We start from the raw sequence: 7256 nt of genomic DNA, 5'->3' as shown, positions 1-7256 counted from the left end.
CCCTGCCTTCAAAGAGCTTTCATTCTTTTTTATTATTGTTTTTATTTTGAATATTTTCCCATGGTTACATGATTCATGTTCTTTCCCTCCCCTCTCCCCTTCCCCCTCCCATAGCTGACGAGCAATTCCACTGGGTTTTACATGTGTCATTGATCAAGACCTATTTCTATATTATTGATAGTTGCATTAGGATAATCGCTTAGAGTCTACATCCCCAACAATATCCCCATCAGCCCATGTGTTCAAGCAGTTGTTTTTCTTCTGGGTTTCTACTCCCACAGTTCTTTCTCTGAATGTGGAGAACGTCCTTTCTCATTCTAATGAGAGAAATAGCACACATCAGGAAATGGTGGCCAAAAATGATAGAAAACAGCCAAGGTGGGCAGCTCTGCTTAGAGTACGATAAGATAAAAGTAGAAGAGCACAACTTTTGGATATAATATTTTTATAAATACACACATATTTTCAATGCCACAAAATAGAGATAGGATGACCATGAAAGGTCACAGCTGGATGGACCAGACTCAAAGAATGAATGAATAGCGTCAAGGGGTTGCTATGTGATTAGCCCTGGATAAAGCCAGTCATTTTCCTCAAGGAGCTTACATTCCAAAAGTAGATAACAAATATAAGGAAGTGGTGTTTTTGGAATGGGAAATGGCAAATGACGAGTGGAATCATTCGCTGATTGACACAACCTCTCCCAAAGTCGGAGTATTATTTCATTTTTAGGTAAGGCATTTTATAACCCAAAACAATTATATAAGTGAGGGCTATAATGACGCTGGGGAGTTCAGGATTCCTTCCTGCTCTCATATAAGGATTCTACTCTGGGATCTTTTTTTTTTTTTTTTTTTTTTTTAAACATCAATGATAACTAATGCCACTAGAGGGCAAGAGAGAGCGCTTTTCAGAAACCTGGGACGTATAGGTGACACGATTCTGGGCTGGAATTGAGAGAGAGAGAGAGAGAGAGCTTTAGAGACCACCAGCAGCACTGCGTTCAGGAGCCTCTCAGATGGCCTTTGATGGGAGGTCTAAAGATTTCGGGGACACCTGTTGATTGGAAAGTCTTCTAGGGAAAGACAAGAGTTGAGAATTCTCTTTGAAATGCAAACTCTTTGGACCAAATAAACTGAATTAAGGTAAACAAGTCCTGATAGCAGAGAAAGTGAAGCCAGTGACTCATTGTTTACGAGCTGTGAAGGGAAGACGTGACTATTCTTCATTCGGAATCCCACCTGTCTTAAGGGTCTGAGAGGGAACAAAAGCCCAGCTAGAGCTAATCCCAAAAAGCTAAATCAGGCACTGGTTTTCTCTGGGAAGGAAAGAGGGAGGAGGTGAAAGTCATTCAACAAAGAGTTTAGGAGAGGGGAGCACTGGAACCACAGTCCTCTAGATTGGGCAAGGAAAAGGGGAGGAGTGGAAGAGATATCGGTTTAAAAAAAAAAGAAGAAGAAAAAAAACCTGCTATCTGGACGGTAAATTTGTGTTTGAGTCTGAGGATTGAGATGAGAGATCTGACCCGTGCTGAGAAACCGGCTGGGTGGAGTCCTAAGAAAGAACACTTTATTTTGCACACTAGAGACCCGAGTTCAAATTCTGATCCTGTGGGTTTTTTCCCTAGCTGTGTGACCTTGGATAAGTCACTTAACCTCTAGAGGCCTCAATTTCCTCATCTAAAAAATGAAGGGGTAGGACTAAAAAGTCTCTAAAGTCCTTTCCAGCTCTAATTCCTATGAATCCGTAACATTAGCGTTCAGAAACTGCTCACTAAAAGGGCGGTCAAGTGGGTATCTCTGTCTTTCCCCTTCCCAGGAACCCAGCTCTTAATTAATTCTAAGACCTAATTCTCCTTCCCCCGAAAAAAAAAAAAAACTGGCTAATGTTTCTCAACCTTCTACCTTGAACTGCCAGCTGAAACCTCTACATACAAAACAGGGAAGGTCTTTGCATTTTAAAAATACTGGGTTGTTTTGGTTTTTTTTAATCCCGCGGAAACTACAATTGACGTTTACTTGCTTATCTATATTGCCTTTACGTGAGAACAAAATTCCCATTTGGTTTGGGGGGAGGGGGCAATGCACCCCCCTCTACTGTCCCCATCCCCACCAGGCAGAAATAAGGATGAGACGGAGATGGAATGCCGGAGACCAGGAGCTTGTGGGGGAATAGTGGCCCCTTTGAGCCCACTCTGTCCTGCTACCTCCTATTCTCATCGCTACCCCGATCCTGCAGCTCAGGCAGCCTGGCTTTCGCAGCCTTGACCCTGAATCCTCCAGCCCCGTCAGAGGTTTCCACTGCCCCCGCGGGACGCTTAAGGTGGCCGGTTAGGTCCAGCCCGGACTGGCGGCCAGGCAGCCTCCCCTATGCCAAACAAGACTTTTCCCTTTGTGAACAGATGCCAAGGGAGGCAATCCAGGAAAAGCGCGCCAGGCTGTGGGGAGGGGAGGGGTAAAGAAAGAGGAGAGGCAGAGGGGAAGAGATGGGACGCGTAGATGCAGCGGCTGATGCCAGCCCCCAGCCCTTGTGCGGCTGGCAGGGAGAGAGTTAATGCCGCCCGGCCTCTATGATAATGAGCTGCATGGTAATATAGAGAGAGGGGCAGGCTCAGTAGGCTCTGCCGCCGCGGCTGCTGTAGCTGCCGGGCGATGAGCCGTCAGTGCCAGACTGGAGCAGGAGCTAGGGCTGAGCGCAGTTCCTGGGAAATTTTCAGCTGGTTCCGCGAGCGAGCGAGCGAGTGAGCGAAAGGGAGAACGAGAGAGACACTGGGAGGAGGAGAGATTAAAAAGAGAGGAGACAGAAAGAGAGGGAGACACACAAGGAGAGACAACACACGCACGCACACACATGCACACACACACACATAGACACACGTGTGTGTGAAACAGATCCCCGGAGGAAATAGGACTGTGAAAGAGTCGAAGAGAAATAAGGGAAGGAAGCGCTGGGATTGCTGATGTCAGAGGGAGCCCGGAAAGTCGCGGTGGAAAAAATCGGAAGACAGGCACTGCTTGGATCATTCCGAAGAAAAGAGATTGCCACCTACCCCGGCGCGCTCACACACACCCCTCTCTCGGCGCCCCCTCCCCAAAATCAAGGCAGCCGAGCCCTGGCTTCGGGGGCTGGGGAGACCTGAACAACTAGAGGAAGGCGCTGATCGGAGACCAGCGGCGGGGCGACTTGAGGAATACAGATAAGTGGCTGGCGGCTTGACGTGGATTTTAATGAATTTGGGCTCCATGTGGATGTTTTCGTCTCTGTGAATCCGAGCTGGGGGCAGGGAGCGAGGCTCCGCGAAGCCCCCGGGGGCCAAGGCAAGCCGGCAGCCGGACACACAGACATCGGCAGGCTGGGTAAGCAGCGAGGGACTCTAGCCCGGCTCGCCCAGCGGGCAGCGTCTGTCTCGCCCTCTCCTTTCCCCAAACCCATTGGCAGCCTCTACTAAAGGACCCCCCCTACACACACACACACACACACACACACACACACACACACACACACGCCNCCACACACACACACACACACACACACACACACACACACACACACACACACACACACCCCACATACTCCTTCACCTTTGGGGAATTGAGATACCACCGAGAGGGAGGAAGAGACGCGGGAGGAGGGCAGCTGCCTAGGGAAGGAGGGAAGAGAGAGTTCGCGGCTCCATTTGGCTCTGCCCACCCCGCCCCCATGTCTTTCCTCTCTCCCTTCCCACCCCCTAGCTCCGTGCCTCAGAGAACGCTGGGCCACTTTCCTGGTGCTGGCATGCGTGTCTGTGTGTATGTGTGTGTGTTCGCGTGTTCGTGTGTGTGTTCGTGCGCGCGAGGCAGAATGACCGGCTGTCTCCATCTCGGTGGGGAAGTGGGGGAGAGGGAACTGGAGGCATTCAGGAGCGCCCTGATTTGCAGGTCCAAGGGTTTGCATTCCCAGTCATTCCTTAAAAATCCGAAGCTTAGGTAAAGGCTGGGGCTCGGAAGGCGACAAACGTCCTGACACCCAGTCAGAAAGGGCCTCCCGGGCTTGATTAAGAAATAGCATGAAGGGTGCAAAATCTGCTGGAATTCTCTGGGAGTTTTTTCGGGTAATAGGCTTCCCAGTCCCCAGTACCACTGCCCTGGAACACCAGAGGTCTTGGATTTTGAAGCTAAACAGCCACCCTACATGCAGTTCTGGTATGGCTCCAGGGGAGATCCCAAAGCACTGAATAGGGGTCAGTATTCTATCAGTATTTTATAAAAGCAGCACTTTTAGGTGGTCAGGAGGTTGAAGGGGTGTGTTTGTGTGTGTGTGTGTGTGTGTGTGTGTTTGTGTGTGTGTGAGAGAGAGAGAGACTATATGGGGAAGGGGGGGGGGGCGGGATGGACTGGACTGAGATTTTGCCCAGGGTCATAGAAGACACTTTTGTGAGCTCTCTTCAGTTTAAACAAAAAATTCTGGCCAATGGCCACCTCCTCTCCTTAGTCAACCCAAGAACCAGGCCTAGGAACTCTTGCTTTTAGTCCTTTATCCTAAGGCACTACTGATGCCATCTGCTCATAATTGGGAGGTTGGTCTAAGTGGAAGGTGTTCCTCAGAATCTTCTGCTCCCTAAAGAACTTCACTTGGCTTGAGAGCTGTTCTTGTCTCCCTCTTCCCTAACTGGCCCATTGCTGAGACCCAGGCTTCTTGGGACAAAGCTACATTTCCATGAGAGGATGACATGGAAGTTCCGTAAGGGACTAAGGCTTCTAGGTTATCATTCTAGAAAATGAAGCTCATCCACTGGTGCTCATTCTGAGAATAAAGAGACCCTATGCATGACAGGGGTCTCATATGGGCATCTTCAGTTCTGATATAGCAACTGCAAAGTGGTGATGGGCACAGAGAGATGTGACAGTGATCCTAGTATCTCCTGTATGCTGAGGAGAAAGATGGAGGTTAGGGTTTGAGAGTTTCTGGCTGGTGTTAGAAGCCGTGGCTTGGGGACTCACTGGAGGAAAGAACTACAGGGTTACTGGATATAAAACTCCTTCAGAGCCTAGTGAACTTGGGGGTATCTCAGAAAGTTAAACCACCAAGCTTCTTATTGGCAGGGATGAGAAACTGGAATGGGAGTGTAGCCTTCCTTTGGTGAGGGGCCCCAAACACCATCATTCTTGTGAAACACAACGCCAGGATCGCTTCTTTATCAGCCTCCTCCTGGGGCTTGGCAGTTCAGCCTCCTTTCTGGGTTGGCTAAGGACTCCAGGGCCCTTGCTAGAGCAGTTCTAGCAACTAGATGCTATAGTCATGGCTTGGGAAATTTGACTCTGTCTCATGGTAATTGAAATACACAACTTCTGTGCTGAAATGCCAGCTATCTCAACCCTCCCTTCTCCTGGTAAGCAGAGAGATATCTGGCTCCCCGGACTCCTTGTTAACCCCAAGGCACCATATAAGTACAGTGTCCCCCCAATGGCCTGAATGTAGTGCAAAATGAGAGAGAAGAAAGAAGGAATCAGGTAGATGCTGTATAGAAATCAAGGGAACTGGATGGGGAGAAATATCGTATCTCTTTGTGACCCTCCTATCAACCATTCCCCATCACAATCTTTTACCCAGACCCCTTCTCTAGCCCTGAACTTGCCACCTACAAGCCATTACTGGGAAAACTAGCCCTGTCCCACAGCTGATCCCCACCAGGGATTTGATGAGAGAGAAGGTGATTCTGGCCGCCCTCTCTGCTCCCACATGGGCCTCAGCAAATTGCATTAGGATGGGGCAAATTGGCTTGCAAAGCAGCTAAATGGAGATGACATTTGGAGCGATTTGCAGTGGGGATGCCGAGGGGCAGCAGCAATAGCAGGGAAGTGCCTTAGCTTCATAGCTCCAAGGCTTGCAGAACCAACGGACTAACCAAGAAAGTCTCCCTTGGCCTTTGCCTTGAGCTGTGTATCTCTCCGAAGGTTGGGGACCTGGATTGGGGCAAAGGAGACTGAACAACCTGCTGGCTGACATATTGTCTTACTCGAATCCCAGACCTCTCTGGTGACTAAGAAGAAATGCCAGTAGTTGCAGGAATCTTATTTCCCTCCTTCCTATGTTGACTAGGGTACTACTCTCCATAGCCAAAGATCCAGAGTCTGTCTGTCTGTCTGTCTCTCTCCCCTCTTCCTCTTCCTCTTCCTCTCCCTCTTTTCCCCTCTTTCGCTCTTCCTCTCTCCTCCTCTCCCTCTCCCATCGACCTAGCACCAGGATCTGGAGAATGAGAAAGTTCACCCCTCGCTGGCATCTGTTTAAAGCACCCTTCAAAGAATAGCGTGAGGGGAGAACGAGCCCACCTTAGGGAACAGCCACTTCCTGGCCAGGCCCATTTCCCATTTACAAACACGTCTGATTATTCAGCTAATCTTTATTTCATGGGCATGTTGCAAGAAAACACACAAGCAGGAGGGGAAGCCAGTGACACGGTTAAATATACACGGCGGCGGCAGCTGGCAGCAGTCTAAGCGCACCGATTCAGGTAGTATGAAATATTGATGGAGCCCGGGCTTGTCACTATGTTTAGGGTTTTTTTATATTGTCTGTCCTGCTCCCTCTCCCACAGATGCCTCCCTGACGTGGGCTGTGGCAAAGGAGTCCCCCAGCTCTGTCTCTGGAGAGGCACCGCTACACACACGCACGCACACACAGCTGTCTGCATGTGTTGCCACACACAGCTGTCTCCACACACATAGACTGGGGCACAATATACTTCTGTCCATCTCAACGAATGGAGAAGGCAAGGAGCTACAAGCCACCCCCCCCTTCAAACGCCGCCACCCCGTCATCCCCACCCCACCCCCCCAACATAAAGAGACTGGAGCATTGTGTTACAGTCTGTTAAGGAGAAATAATTCAGGACTGTCCACTGGGGAAACTGGTGGAAAGCAAGGCTTCGAGGTGCCGGTGTTTTATAGTTCAGCTCCTCCGCACACCACCCTTCTCGGACCCTCCCCCTCCTTGGGGATATTCAGTTATTAATTCATTAGATTTGAATTTTCTAAACCCGCCTCTCCCCCACCCCCTATACGCTCAATTCAAACAGTGATGAATGGACTAAAATCCCTCAAGGGAAACAGTTTTTCACTTAGTTACAAAGATTTCATGCCTAATTAGAGGAAATGTGGGTTGGGGGTTCCTTTTGGGGGCCATTTTTAAAGGTGTTCCCCTTCATCCCGCTTTGCTAAGTCCAGGGTTTCCAGACAGGACAAAGAGAAAGATACAGTCAATGGCGGGGGGGGGGGGGA

General features: G+C 49.6%; 1 protein-coding gene across 1 annotated transcript in view; it reads left to right on the top strand.

Moving 5' to 3' along the window:
• The first annotated feature begins 2488 nt into the window (after positions 1–2488).
• The window catches only part of PLXNA2 (plexin A2), a 372723-nt gene continuing 367955 nt past the window's right edge, over positions 2489–7256 (top strand). The window contains exon 1 of the mRNA XM_044674946.1: positions 2489–3356. The gene's annotated coding sequence lies outside the window, so the exon portion shown is untranslated. The remainder of the gene's footprint in view (positions 3357–7256) is intronic.

Source organism: Gracilinanus agilis, chromosome 4 (genome assembly GCF_016433145.1).
Source record: "Gracilinanus agilis isolate LMUSP501 chromosome 4, AgileGrace, whole genome shotgun sequence".
NCBI classification, from domain to species: domain Eukaryota; kingdom Metazoa; phylum Chordata; class Mammalia; order Didelphimorphia; family Didelphidae; genus Gracilinanus; species Gracilinanus agilis.
The sequence above is the reverse complement of the archived record's forward strand: the minus strand, read 5'-3'. Positions and strand labels throughout refer to the sequence as shown.